The sequence below is a fragment of the Dasypus novemcinctus genome, chromosome 9 (assembly GCF_030445035.2).
Source record: "Dasypus novemcinctus isolate mDasNov1 chromosome 9, mDasNov1.1.hap2, whole genome shotgun sequence".
NCBI lineage: Eukaryota > Metazoa > Chordata > Mammalia > Cingulata > Dasypodidae > Dasypus > Dasypus novemcinctus.
The window spans coordinates 112,548,487-112,564,053 of record NC_080681.1 but is presented as its reverse complement, the minus strand read 5'-3'; the positions used below and the strand labels follow the sequence as shown (position 1 = coordinate 112,564,053).

The 15,567-nt window shown below is 41.3% G+C and overlaps 1 protein-coding gene across 4 annotated transcripts in view; it reads left to right on the top strand.

Moving 5' to 3' along the window:
* Positions 1–401: 401 nt before the first annotated feature.
* Positions 402–15,567, top strand: part of ZBTB40 (zinc finger and BTB domain containing 40) — a 77,975-nt gene continuing 62,809 nt past the window's right edge. Inside the window, exon 1 of one of the 4 annotated variants that reach the window (XM_058304153.2) lies at positions 402–597. The gene's annotated coding sequence lies outside the window, so the exon portion shown is untranslated. Of the gene's footprint in view, positions 598–1,176; positions 1,280–15,567 lie in introns of those variants that run through there. The other 3 variants (XM_058304155.2, XM_058304156.2, XM_058304154.2) reach the window with 3 other exon arrangements.

Genomic DNA, 15,567 nt, shown 5'->3' with positions numbered 1-15,567 from the left:
CAAAATTCCTTCAAGGCACCAAGATTGGTGGATACTCGGTCTGCCCGCCTACCACATCCGACTGGCACCCAGCCTGTCCACGAACGAGAGTGCGTCTGGGGTGAGGCTAAGGTCACATCTCCGCCTTGCACGGGAGAATGTTTTTTTGGAAAATGAAAAGAAGCCTTTTGTGTCTACTTCTCTGCCATTCTTTGAAATAAGAGCCTAATCCCAGAGCCGCCCCAGCGAAGGGCGGTGGAACTCCATTAGAACTTTCCTAGCAGGATCGGGCTGGGGGAGGGCGTGGTCAAGGGTCAGAGGTCAGAGAAGAGGCTAACCACCGGCTCGCCCCGGGTCCTAGCATTGGTGGAAAGCGAGCGCGTGACCCGGGCCCCGCCTCCCGCGCGGCCCGCCCCCAGCACGTGACAGGTGTGCGCGGAAGGCCCGGCCACCTCCTCCCGGCTTATACCCCTTCCGCGCCGCCATCAAGATGGCCGCCTTCTGGTGTCTGTGGCGCTGTTGAATGAAGAAAGCTTTATTGTTCCCCTCGGGCAGGAGTGTTCGTGTCCTCTGTGGCGCTGTCAATAAAGAACGGCAGTTTGAATCGGTGCTGAACAGGTAACCATAGAAACGGGGCTGGGGCTCTGCGTGGAGACCCCCTTTTCGGCTGAGGCCCGAGAGGCCCCCTAAACGAAGGCGCACAGAGACCCTTCCGCGTGGCGGGCGCCGCGGGGCTGCTTCAAGACACAGCCGCCTCGCGCTGCCCTGGGGTGTGGACCCCAAGGGCGGCCCACCCCCCGAGCGCAGGCCCCGCTGCCCTCCCCTGTGAGGACAGGCCGCGGGGACCGGTCCAGGGCGCTCGCGCCGGCCTGGCCCCCGCCTACGGGCTGCGGGCGCCCTCCGCGCCTCTCACTTGGCCGCGTCGACTCGCGGCTGCTTCGTGCCGTTTCCCTCGTCCTCTCCCCAGGTGTCTAGACCTGGCGTCGGCAGACTACAGCCCTGAGCCAGATTTCCTGCCCCGCCCCGCCTTTTTGTCTGCCGGGACTTTTAAGAGTGGCTTTTACATTCTTAAATAGTTGGGGGGAATTTCTGTCACCTCCATAAATAACGTTTTATTGGAACACAGCCATGCTCACTCGTTTTCGTATTGACAATGGCTCCTTTCGTACCACAGGGGCAGACTCGAGTAGTTGCCACCGAGGTCACCTGGCTTTGATTGACTCAGCAAGTCGAAAATATTTCAGTCTGGCATTTTGCAGAGCAAGTGTGCCGACCCCTGCTCTAGACGCAAGTAGATTGAGTCAGTTCTGTCTTTCTGATATTCCTCCTGTCACTTCTCACAGAAAAGGAGACTCGCTCCTTGCGCTAGAGCTCTTTAGTTGACAAAACACTGCCTTCCATTACCCCTCTGAGTCTCAGTGACTTACTGTTCAAGGATGTATTGTTTCCCCTGCTTTGAATAGCAATAATGCTATAAACCAGTGTTTTATTTTTGTGCATAACGTTATTGTGCCAACAACGCTTAAAAGTAGGTGTTGACGTTCTGAGAGGTTATTATTTTAAGGGTTGACAAATTGAGCCCATCCCTGGGAATCCCCCTTTCCTGGTGGACCAGTTCATATTGCTTTCAAGTCTTCTCTCTTCATCCTGGAATTACTGCTTCTTCCCTGGAATTGTATCCAAATCTGTGTCTGATATATGGAGATTTTTATAATAGCCGCAAAGTAAATTTTTTTCCTGCTTGGTTAAATCATCAAACTGATGCCACCCTTGGACCTCTGCCTTCCTTCTAACTTAGTGGCCTTTCTTCTCTGGCTACAGCCAAGAAGAAATCTAGATATACATCACTAGTTTAACTGCCAAGTGGTTTCAGAATACCCCATGCTTGTATGCATGTGTTCATCACTCCATATTGGTTGAGCATCTGTTATGTGCCAGACAGAAATGGTTCAAATCTCAGGAAATTTAGTGGTGAACAGGACCAATATGATCCCTGCCCTTCCACTGAATTTGAATTCTAGAGGGACATGAACAGATGGTACACAGGTAAACAAAGATCATTTCAAAACAGCTGTCATAGCCTCATAATAAAATTAGTAGTTACTACTCATTGAGCGATGCCTGTGTGTCAGCTACTGTTCTGAGTGCTTTATGTGGATTGTCACGTAGTCCTCACTCCAACGCTATGACTTAGGTAGCATTAATATTCCGTTTTTACAGATGATAAACCAAGGTGAGGAGAGGAGTGATATCCACGGTTATAGAGCTAAGGCATTAAGGAACTGGGATCTGAACCTAAACTGATCACACCACAGTTTCTTCCAGCTGTTTATCAGTCTCCTTACTAGGTTGGAAGGTCCTCAGGGGCAGGGACCACACCTTACCTGTTTTTGTATCTTCAGCTGCTAGCTGGAACCCACAGCCTGGTGTTTCCAGGTAAATACTAAATAAACAAATTCAGGTTATTCATTGAAAATATGTTCAAGTGCCTGCTGTGTACAGACATCTCGTGCTAGGCCCTAAGAATTCCAAAGTGAGCATGATAGACCTGGGCGTTATTGCTTCCTGGAAGCCAAACCTTGGTGGTGTAGACAGTATAGAAATAAATGAAATAATCCCAATTTGTAGCACCTTTTTTTTTTTTTTTTTTTTTTTTTTAATTTTTTTATTTTTTATTGACTTTGTAATAATATTACATTAAAAATATATATGTGAGGTCCCATTCAACCCCACCCCCCCACCCCCCCTCTCCCCCCCCCCCAACAACACTCGTTCCCATCATCATGACACATCCATTGGATTTGGTAAGTACATCTTTGGGCACCTCTGCACCTCATATACATTGGTTCACATCATGGCCCATACTCTCCTCTATTCCATCATGTAGGCCCTGTGAGGATTTACAATGTCCGGTGATTACCTCTGAATGTAGCACCTTCTATAAAGGAAACAAGACAGTGCGGAGACCCACTTTTAACCAGCATGGTCAGGGAAGACCTCTCTTGAGGAGAATAGTTGAAATGAAACTTGAGTGATGAGGAGCCAGTCCAGCAAGAAGGGAAATGGGAGAGAAGCAGGGAGTGATTACCTTCCAGCAGGTTCAGAGACTCTGAGGTAGGCAGGAACTGGGGGCGTGGAGAACTGAAAGAAGCTCGTGATTGAGCTGTGATTAAGATCCTGTATTCTGAATCCCTGCCCCTGAACCCGGCTTTACTGCTGGTAGAGCTGTATGCCCTTGGGCAAGCTACAGATTAGTTGTCTAATATGTAAAAATGTCGATAATGGTACCTCCTCCGAGGGTTGTGCAGATTAAATAAGAGAAAATGTAATGGTTTCAGTGTTTTCGTCTTATTACACATTTTGTAGTATTCCAATTAGAGAAAGCTAACCAAATTTGGCCCCAAATGGAAATTTAAAGTGCTAAGTAATAATAAATCCAGAAATGTGTTACTTCAACAGACAAAATTGGAGAGGGAGTGTTTTTCTCTTTTGGGGAGAAGGGAAAAAATCATGTAAAAAAAAATTCTGTTAGAAAGGAACTTTTCCAAATGGAATTAAAAAAAAATTTTTTTAACCAGTTATACAATTGTTTGTGCTGAGTATTTTTCAGCATTTTAGAGTGTTAAGCTTGAGACCATTTGTGTTCCTCCATTGCAGCTATTGCATTTTCTTAAGGCATGCTAAGAAAATGGTAGGCTACTTCTAGCAGGTGGTCATTTATAATTTTGTTTACAAATGATTTTGGATTCCTTTCTAAAAGGTTTCAAAATAATGTTTCATACTTTAAAGTGGAGTATTGAATGCTTTATAGTAAATAGCAGATTTTTGAATAGGTAAAAATAGGATGATGTTTAGGCTTATGAGCATGAAAATTTACAGAGGCAGTAATAAATCAAAAGAACTCTATAGGAAGAATAGCAATGTCAAGTTTTGCTTTAAACCGTATCCAGTAACCATATTGTACATGTCATCAGAAGATGTAATCCAGCCCAGTAAATGGAGCAAGGAACCACACAGAGAGTGGCATGTTAATACAATGTTAAACAACAAGCCCCGAATTAAATTGCTATTTTAGGTTTGGCTGGGACCTTTACATTTAAAGTATAGCAGTTTTACACTGTGATTTGAGTCTGTTGTGTTCCAGTAAAGAGTAGGTGGTAACACTACTTTTGAAGGATAATATAAAACTCCAGGAAGAGCCAGAGCATACCACTTTGTTTTTCAATCTATTTTATTTCAGTTCAGAGCATCATTGCAGATAGGCAGCCCTGGAAAACAAGCTACACTTTGGCAGTGCTCAACTGCTTTTGGAGATTGAGGAAGTCTGAGTATATAACCTGAGGTGTGGCTTGTTTTCATTGGACTGTCTGCAATGATGCTTTGAACTGAAATAAAATAGATTGAAAAACAAATTGGTATGCCCTATTGCCTCACACTGAGTATTTACATTAGCCTTCTGGAGTACTGCCTGTATCACCACCCTGGGAGAAGGCAGTGACCCCTCAGCCTCTTTCACCTCTTCAAGAGAGTGAACCCTTTGATTTTCACAAGGAAATTGAATTGGGATTATATGGTGTTCTGGACCTCTAATATAGCCTGCATTCTAAAGCCATTGTCTTGATAGTGTGGAAAAAGCAAGCTACTAACCATGTAGAGGAAGTAATTAAATATTAAGGACATTAAAATTCAAAGATGAGATTGTCATTTTCCTTAGATGAGATTGTCACTTTTGTTAAGTCATGCCGAGGGTGCAGTATTTCGTTTGCAGAGAGCATGACTTTTGAGACTCCAGCAGCCTTCAAGGGAGAAAAGGGTAGAGAAAAGCAAGCATGCTTTCCTTACTTTCCCTAATGTTGTTAATTAATTCCAAATCCTCAAAATCATGACACACCAAGTATTTCATTTCCTTAAAGTAAGCATTATATAGCTGATCAACATAAGACAGGGATGGTTAAGTGGGGTAAATGGTTGGGTTGCATGGGATCCATGAATCCTTTGAAGTTGCCTGCAAAATTGTGTGAATGTCATTTTTCTGGGGAGAGAGCCCAGAGTGGTCCTTGACCCTTCAAAACGTTCAAGGGCAACAATGAAACATCACGTATAACACCATGAACCCAATTGCTGATAAGAAACACCCTGAAATGAGTTACTTTCTTGCTCTATGACCTTGACCTCAGACTTCTGTAACTGTCTTTTCAGGCTTTGTTTCCTGTCCAAAGTTGTCAAGCATAGTTGAATGTTTGTGGATAATATAAGTATCTGCCTAATGCAGAGTATGTTAGTCAGCCAAAGGGATGCTGATGCAAAATACTGGAAATCTGTTGGTTTTTATAAAGGATATTTATTTGAGTAAGAGCTTACAGATACCAGGCCATAAAGTATAAGTTACTTCCCTCACCAAAGTCTGTTGCCACCTGTGGGAGCAAGGTGGCTGCCGACGACGTCTGCCAGGGTTCAGGCTTCCTGGGTTCCTCTCTTCTCAGGGCTTGCTCCTCTCCAGGGTCAGGGTTCCTCTCTTTCCAGACCTTGCTTTTTTCTGGACTTAGGGTTCTGCTCATCCAGGACTTGCTTCTCTTTCCTCTGTATGCTTACTTCCCAGAGCTCCAGCTTAAGACTTCAGCATCAAACTCCAGTATCAAAACTCCAACATTAAAAACCCTCCAACTCTGTCCTTTGCCATGTCTTTTATCTGTGAGTCCCCACCTACCAAAGGGCTCAAGTGAACCTCTGAATCCAATATAATCTAATATGCCCAAAGGAAAAGACCAGTTTACAAACATAATCCAATATTTCTTTTTGGAATTCATCAATAATATCAAACTGCTATACAGAGCTTCAGAAATACCTTAGTGATTGTCATTATTTCATTGAGTGTTTTACATGAGATTGGTGAAATGCAGATGCATTTTTGTCTCGGCATCCTTGTTAGTGGACACCATGTTTATTTTTCCTGACAGGTGTAGAGGTAGTAGAAGCCCGGTACTTTGGCTCCAGGTACTAACTTATTGCAAATGGAATCAGTTCCTTGTGCTCAGGAAAGTAGTGTTAAAAAGAAAAAAGGAGGGACGCGCATGCGGCTCGAGCATGTTGGGCACCTGCCTACCACAGGGAAGGTCCTGGTTTGGTTCCTGGTGTCTCCTAAAAAAAAAAGAAGACAAGAACACAATGAATGGACACAGCAGACAGTGAACACAAATGGGGGGAGAGAAATAAATAAATAAAATAAATGTTAAAAAAAAAAAGGAGAAGGATAGAGTCAAGGAAGCAGAGAGAGAGAAGTAAAGAATAGGCTTCCTCTGCATCTGTCTAGCAGTCATTTTGTAGCTTCTAGTCTGACCCCATACTTATCTCTGAACTTATCTAATTCCAAAAGTCAATTCATAGATGTAATGTCTGGTTTTATTAGTACCTGAAGGGAAATAAAAGGATGGAAATAACCTTTAAAAATATTTGTCTTAGGAAATTTTGTAAAAATGGGATCTCAGTGGAAAACTGCTATAGGCCAGAAGTTTGGCCCATAAAGTGTTTAAACAACATTTTAAAAATTAGTTGCTTACATTTAAACATTAGAGATTTTTCATAAAAATCAAGATTTCCAGTTTCTCTTGAGAACATTGGAAGTCCTGCTACCATGACATTTTGGGGCAGAGCTGAGTAAGCAGTTACTCCTTTTTGGAACTAACAGGATGTATTAGTCAGCCAAAGGGGTGCTGGTGCAAAATACCAGAAATCAGCTGGTTTTTATAAAGGGTATTTATTTGGGTTAGAAGCTTACAGTTACCAGGCCATAAAGCGCATGTTACCTCCCTCATCAAAGTCTATTGCCATGTGTTGGAGCAAGATGGCTGCCCACATCTGCCAGGGGTTTGTCCTTCCTGGGTTCCTCTCTTCCCAGGACTTGCTTCTCTTCGGGCTCAGCTGCTGTGTTCTCTCCACAAGGCCAGCAGTAGATTATCAGGCAAATGGCTTGTCTGTCTTCCCAGAGTCCCCTTGGTGGGCGGGGACTGAATGTCCTACTGATGTGGCCCAATCAAAGCCTCAGGTATTATTTAATCAAGTAAAAGTGAAACCTCCGAATCCAATATAATCTAATATGCCTGGAGGGACAGATCAATTTACAAACGTAATCCAGTATCTACTTTTAGAATTCATAAACAATATCAAACTGCCACACAGGAGCACTCTGTTTTCTACAATCCCTTTTACTCAGTTACATATCTGTTTGACCCAAAGTCATTTGCTTGAGTGGCCTTTGCTAAAGGCCTTAGAGTCTGCTTCTGGGACAGGCCCAAACCCTAGTGGATGCCTTATAAAAGGCCCAAAGGGGATGAGGGAGATTAGAAGGAACAGATTACAGGTGTAAATAATAGCTTTTGAGTCTCCAAGTATTTGTTACTTGAATGGTATTTTTGTCCAGTAACAAAAGTGAGCAGCATGGGATTCTGTTTCTAACTTTGAGAAAATATTGCGAGAGGTAATCTGACCTACTTCTTTTGCCTTTTCTCAACGTTCCAGAACTATGGCCTGATTATTGGTTCTTCCTTCTTGACTCCTTAGCTCCTTGTCCTCACTAGCTCCAGAAAATGGTGGCAGAGGTTTTGGCAGCAGTGAATTTGACATCTTTCTTCCATCTGGTATTTCCTTTTGGTTCCTAGTCTCAGTGGATAGCACCATAGAGTTGCCAAAGGCAGAAACCTGGGAATCGTCCATTTTCTTTTCTTTCCTCCAAACCCTCCTTCCTCTACCTACCTCCAAACGGCACACATTTAGTTAGGCTCCAAGCCTTAACCTTCACTGGTTAAAGCTACTGTAATCTCTTGTCCTAGATTACTGCAATAACCTTCGAGCTAGTCAGCCTTCTTCCAGTTTTGTTTCTCTCCAATCCATTTGGTATACTGTAACCAGCGATCTTTATAAAGCACAAATCTGACCATGTCTGTCTTGCTTAAAACTCTCTCTCCATAGGGATTGCTTCATTTTGCATGCTTACCAGCAGTGTATGAAAGTGTCCATTTCACCTGAAACTTTCTAACAAAGGATACTGTCAAAGTTTTGGATTTTTGCCAATCTGATAAAAAATTATTATTCTGTTTGTTATATACTTGACTTTTCATATGTTATTTTAATGCTGTATAAAAAATTTACATCTTTAACTTTACCGTGTATTGCTTTTAGATTTTGAGTCATAGTTAAGAAGCTTGCCTCATTTCAATTTATTAGGAATTCATTGTTTTCTTCTAATACATGTGGTTTCTCTTCTCTTCTCTTCTCTTCTCTTCTCTTCTCTTCTCTTCTCTTCTCTTCTCTTCTCTTCTCTTCTCTTCTCTTCTCTCTTCTTTCTTCTTTCTTCTTTCTTCTTTCTTCTTTCTTCTTTCTTCTTTCTTCTTTTAGATCTGGTCCATTCGGAATTTTCCTTGGTATTTGGTTTAAGGAAGGATCCAGTTTTGTCTTTCTTCCTAATGGCTGGTGAGGTGTCTCAACACTGTTCATTAAAAATGCTTTATCTTTTCTCTACTGATTTGAGATGCTGTCTTAATTGAATACTAAGCTTCTCTATGCACTTGTGTTTCTTACTGGGTTTTCTATTTGGTTCTATTGGTTTGATTGTCAATTCATATGTGATTACAAAACCATCTTAATTTTAGAGGCTTTATAATTTGTTTTGATACTTAGAAAGACCACTTCTCTTATATAGCTCTTTTCCAGTGTTTTCTTGGCTGTTTTTCTTATTTATTCTGCCAAATGAACTTTATAATCAATTTGTCTAATTTCAGGGGGAAACAATCTGATGGTATTTTTTGTTGGGATTGTGTTAAATTTATAAACTAACTTAGGGAAAACTGACGTCTTTATGTTGTTGAGTCTTCCTATTCAGAATCGTGGTCTGTCTTTCCATTTGGTCAAGGCTACTTACGAGATTTTTCAGGAGTGTTTTATGATTTTTCTTCTTTAAATTTTGTATACTTTTTACGTTTATTAGGCCTTCATTCTTATCTTTAAAAGAAAAAAAATCCTCCTGGAATTACTCTGGAGTTTCTAAGAGAAGTTGTACATACCTGCACACTCAAAACCTTTTGAATATGACTTAGGTGGTTCATGCCCTACCTCCCCACAAAGCCTATCCCATTGTATTTCTCCTAAAACCTGTTCTATAGTCTGTCTTTCTCTACTTCTGTGGTATTTTGAAGCTGTACGTATCCCAGAAAAACAGGTTCTTAAATCTAATCCATTCTTGCTGGTGGTGAGCCCATGGTTAGTAGGACCCTTTGATGAGATTACTTCAGTTAGGTCCCATCCAGCCCGATTGGGAAGTTTCTTAATCCTGTTCCTGGAGTTCTTTTTAAACGGAATGAAATTCAGACAGAGAGAGAAAGCCACAGGAAGCAAGAAGCTGAAATTCAGCAGAACCTGGGAGCAAAAGGAGAGAACAGGTGACACCATGTGACAAACTAAGGACCAAGATCACTAGCAGCTAGCTCCAGAACATCAGTCTTCGGAAAGAAAGCATTACCTTAATGATGCCTTGATTTAGACTTTCTATTAGCTCAAAACTTTGAGCAAATAAATTCCCATTATTTAACCTGACCCGTTTCATGGCATTTGCTTGAGCAGCCTAGTACTCTGCTGTACCTTGCACTGTGTCCTGCCTACAGTAGGTCTTCAGAACATATATGTTGAATAGATGGATGTAGCAGTAGAGGAAAATGAGAGTGAGTGATAGCTCTAAGCCTATATTTTAAAGGTTCCTCTTGTACAGATGCCCAGGTATTCCTCAGTCTGTGGTCATTAGTTCACTTATTCATAGTATTTTGTCCTCCTTACTTCCATCCCAGAACTTTAAAAAATGCAATGTTAATAATAGTTACCATTTATTGAACACCAGCAAAGTGCCAGGCACTGTGCAAGGTGTTCTACATAGTAATTTCATGTAATGCAAAAACCAAGCAATAGGTACTATCATCCTCATTTAAAGAACATTATTACAGAAATTTTCAAATATATAAAATGTAGTAAGAATAGCATTATGAATTACAATATGCATGTTAACACCATTTTATGTTTGAGGGAAACAGGTTGTGAAAGGTCAAGGAACTCAAGGTTTAGAACACAACTTTTTACTGCTTCTTATTAAGATTGCTTTTCAAACTTAGGCTCCAATGGGCCAGGGAAGAGCAGAAGCAAGGGGGAGAGAGTCAAGAGCTACTCTTCTAAAGTCCAATTGGTAGTAATATATTTAGACTTCCCTCTTCCTAATTCATATCCCAAATACTTCTTTCATTAGTACTGTTTACAAACAGTAAGCATTCCTGTCTCTATATTGCTTTTCTTTTTTTTTTTTAAGATTTATTTTTTATTTCTCTCCCCTTCCCTTTCCTCCCCCCTCCCAGTTGTCTGCTCTCTGTGTCCATTTGCTGTGTGTTCTTCTGTGTTCACTTGTGTTCTTGTCAGTGGTCCCGGGAATTTGTTGCATCATCTTGCTGCATCAGCTCTCTGTTTGTGCAGCGCCACTCTCGGGCAGTCAGCGGTCCCGGGAATTTGTTGCATCATCTTGCTGCATCAGCTCTCTGTTTGTGCAGCGCCACTCTCGGGCAGGCTTTTGTGTGGGGCAGCTCTCCTTACGGGGCCACTCTTTGCACGTGGGGCTCTCCTGTGTGGCATGGCACTCCTTGCGTGCGTCAGCACTGCGCATGGGCCAGCTCATCGCACGGGTCAGGAGGCCCTGGATTTGAACCCTGGACCTCCCATGTTGTAGGCAGACGGCTCTATCTTTTGAGCTAAATCCGCTTCCCTCTATTGCTTTTCTTTGTACTCAGCTTACTCTTTCTTCTTCTTATTCCCATTCATTAGTTTTTTATTAGTCCAATTAGATACCAGTTGATTTTCAAAGGCCTGACACTCTTGAGTACCCAGCTCCTAGCGTGGTGTTGGGAACATAGTAGGAACTAAAAAATTTAAATTAAATATAAAATTTGCTGATTTTCTTCATTAAGCCCACAAGCCTTGTACTGTAACTTTGGAATATTGCTCATAAGCCCTGGCAGTCATTAAATTTGACCACCATAGACACAAGCTGCTCCTTCAGCTGGCACTCTGCTGTCAGCTGCCCTCAGTTTCAGTCACGTTAAAACCAGAGGGAGAATTTCTAAGGTCAGAGTCCAAGACAGAATAATTGGCCCCTGGAGTTCTCTTTTATTTCCCTGGGCAGCAAAATGTCGAGAATGAAGTTTTTCATGTCTGTCTTTGAACATTTTTGAGCAAATACTTTGGAATCCCATAGGCTCTTTCCCAAAGCTAAAGGCAGTAGAGAAGTTATTCTCTTGCCTTTTTTTTTTTTTTTTTTGGTTAGCGGCTTGCAAAACCCTCTTGTTATACTCCCTGGTGGTTGAGGAGAGGAAGATAGAGATGAAAATAATTCCCACTTCCTCAAAGATAAAAGGAAAACTTACACCGCTAAGAGAAGAGAGAAATGGAGTTCACCTGTGAAATGTACATAGAGAGGTGCACTGAATGTTGGGGTGATCTGAGTAGTGTAATAGGAAGCTGAGGGTTCATAGTCCCTTCAGTGCTTCTGATACGTATCTACTAAGGTATAAAAAAGAGAGGATTTTAAGCTTAAAGTGGTCTCTTCTTGCGAGCTATGCTTGCCTTAAGAGTAGGTATTATGCGGAATTTCTTCTCCATGTAATGTCAGGGTAAGGGCATTTGGCTGAGCTCAGTAAACGATAGTACACACTATCCATTGACTGGATAACATGCTGGGGCTACATGGCCCCTGAATTAGGGTTCTTCAGAGAAACAGAACTGACTGGAAATGTGTATATATATGTATGTATATATATGTACACACACACATGTATATATAATATTACGAGATTTATTATAGGAATTGACTTAGCAAGTATGGGGAATTTATGCCCAAATTCCTTAGGGCAGGCTGCAAGTTGAGAACTCCAGTGAACCAATGAAGATATCAATGAATTCCCCAGGAGAAGCTGGCTGGCTGAAGTAGAGAGAGAAATTTTTCTTTCTGATGTGGCAATCAGTTCTCCCTTTAAGGTTTTCAACTGACTGGATGAGACTTCCCTCATTGCTGAAGGCATTCTCCTTTGTTGATTGTAGGTGTAATCAGCAATAGCTGCATCAACTGCTTAATGATTTAAATCCACAAAATAGCTTCAAAGTAACAATCAGGACAGTGCTTGCTTGACCAAACAACTAGACACTGTAACTTAGTCAAGTTGACACATGAACTTAACTATTATAGGTCCCTATGTCCTTCAGCCACACTGTTTACCCACTGTGTGGCGTTGGACAAGTCAGGGGCTTGAATGTCTGCGTGGTGCTCCATAACAGGTAGATTCTAAACAAATATTATCTGCTTTTATTTTTTTTTAAAAAGCCAAACACTTTACCGTGTATCTTCACACTGCCTCTGAACAGATGAAGTTTCAGCACATAGCCACTGAGCCACATTGGCTCTCCTGAGTTGATTTTTTCATTTGTTTGCTTGTTGTTTGTTTTTTTTTGGTTTTAGGAGGCCCTGGGGATGACTGAACCCAGGACCTCCATATGGAAGCCGGTGCTTAACTTTTGAGCTATATCCGTTCCCCACCTTTTTTTAAGGCTGGAAAAAGACTATAGGATTTATTTATTTATTTATTTATTTAAAATTCTTTAGCTTGGGCAAAATAACTTAGTGGTAAAAGTTCTAGCTCCAGAATCAGACAGCATGGGTTCATTCACAGACCCTGCTGCTCACTGGCTTTGTGACTTGGGGGCGGGTTTCTCTCTAGGCCTTCACTCCCTCTGTCAAAAGCAGGGTTAATAGTAGTAACCGTGCACAGGTTTTGCAAGCATTCTACAAGGTCATCCATGTAAAGTGCTTGGCACATAATAAATGCTAATAAAATGTTACCTATAATTGTCAGGTCACTACCTTCACCCTTCCAACCTTTCTTTTTTCCCCTTTCCAAAACGTTTTCTTCATTGATTTTTTTTCAGTTAGAATACATATCTAAGACACAGGTAACAAAGTGTCTCATTTCTGTTGTTAGTGAACTGGAAGATCTTAAAGCATATTACTTCTTAAGACCTCAATTTTCTCATTTCTGAAATGTGGGGGTTAGGCTAGGTGATATCAAAAGTTCTTTGTACCTCCTGGTTTTCAATGAGTTGAAGACTTTGTGTAAAAATCTCTCAGCTCTATAGCCTGGTGCTCTAAGAGGTCTTACCCTCCCCATTTTCTCTCCTTTTCTCAGCTGATTCCCATCCTAGGCCATAATTTAACCATGTGGTTGTCTATGAATTTTTTTCCTTTTTTTAAAGTGATGTAATCTTTGACACATATATATGTAACTATGGAAGTGGTGAGGCAGAGTGACAAAAGTACATTTATGAACTGATCACCTAACCTAAGAACTCTAAAAATCAATATTTTGGCAGGTGTGTTTTCATGCTTCCTTTTTTGAAGGCGATATAGTGTGGTGCGTAATATTAACTAGCATTTAATGAACTTTTACAATGTTAAAGGAACTCTTCTTTATGTTCATTGACTCATGTAGTGACTTAATGTTCACAACTACCCCACTCTGAGATCTCCATTTTACACATGAGGAAACTGAGGCTCAGAGAGTTAAGCAACTTGCCTAAAGTCAAATAACTCCTGAGCAGGCCAGAACTAGGACCTACACCCTTGAGTGTCTGTTTTTAGAGCCTGTGCTCCCCGCTCTTACTGTTAAGCACGTGACCTCTGAAGTCACATTGCCTGGTTTGGTATTCTTTAGTTACCAGGACTCTTGCCTTTTTATATTAAACAGGTATCTTTGAATTAGGAATTTGGTACTTTGTTAATGTGTGGTCCAGATTTATTCTCTGCTGAAGTAATGTGTATTGTGATAATCAAATCGGTGAAAACTGAGAAATCATCCACACTTGCAGGTCAGAGCAAAATAGCTATCAGTACAAATGACAAAGCCAAGGGTCTTTTTAAAAACAAAACAAAACCAAAAAAAAAAAAACACCCAAGAGGTTGGATTTGAAATCACTGAAGCGATGCTTGCTTGTTGAGACTCTTGACTACTGGGTAGGGGAATCGGTATTAAGTGTAATGCAGTCACAGTCCCCCGTCACTCATTAGATGAATGTGCTGCTCAGGAGATTTTGAGTTTGGCCTGTGAAGAGTCATCTTGGATGAACTACTGGATCAGAGAAGCATGGCCTGGAAAGGCAGAGGAAAGGCTGATAAGTCTCTCAAAGGTCCCTTCTATTATGACAGCCTTTAAAAATTGCTTGTTCCTATGAATTAGTCAGAATTTAAGAGGCCATAAGCAGTTTGTTGTGCTGCACATTTTGTTGTTTTGTCTCATTGTATTTTTTAGAATGCCTCAGAAGAGTTTCATTTAGAAATCAAGAGAACCTGGAAAAAGAAATTAGTTGAATAGAATGGTTATTATTGGCCCGTTAAAAATCTCTTCCTAGCTGCCAATTTTGAAATGAGGAACAAATTTTATCCAAGCTGAAAACCACCTTTCTAGCAGTCCTTAATCTGTTGTGAGTCTCTGCCTCCCTGAGAATCTGGTGATGAGATAGTCGTGATGGTGATGACGATGATGACTAGTGGTTCATTAATTTATGGAGCACTTACTGTGCCACTGTGTCCCTGGTATATAGAGCTAGGGCTCTAGGTGTGTTAACTCATTTGAGCTACCCAATGACCCATTTATGGTAGGTACTATCCCATTTGTAAATAAGGAAATGAGCCCTCTACAGGTTGGGTAATATGCCCAAAACCACACAATTAGTAACTGGACATTCAGGATTCACGCCCAGGTAGTCTGGTTCCAACCCTTGCTTTTAAACACTAAGCTCATGAAAAACTGTGAGCCCTATTCCCCAGAGAATGCACTAGTTGGACAGGACTGCATATAATTTAAAGAGCTCATGGAGTCCTCTTCCCTCACACAGTCTATGGACTCAGGTTAGGAACCCTGCTCTAGACTTACGTAAATTACTTGTGGGCAGAGACTTTCTCTTATTTCACTGTGCTTGGTACATAGTAGGAGCTAAATAAATGTCTGATTAGTAAATAATATGTTGGAAATGACACTGGCTTTGAAACTAGACAGACCTACATGGGTCTCTATTAAATTTCCTCATGAAAATATTGCCTGCTTACCATAGAAAATTTGAAATATAAAAACCTGTGGGGGAGTGGATGTGGCTCAAGCCGTTGAGCACCTGCTTTCTGTGTGGGAGGTCCTGGGTTTGGTTGCTGGTGCTTCCTTGAAAAAAAAAAAAAGCAAAATGAACAATAAAACCAACTCAGTGGAGCCAATATAGCTCAGTGCTTGAGCCCTGGCTTCCCACACACGAAGTCTGAAGGAGAAAATGTCACTTATAATGACACTACTTACAAATAACCACTGTTAGCACTTTGGTATATTTTCTTTATTTTTTTTCATGCAAATGCATATATATTTATTTTTAACTTTTAATTTTGAAATGATTTTAAACTAACAGGATGATTGCAAGTATCATACAAAGCCCATATAGAGAACTCCAATATACTCTACTCCCCCTCCAGATATC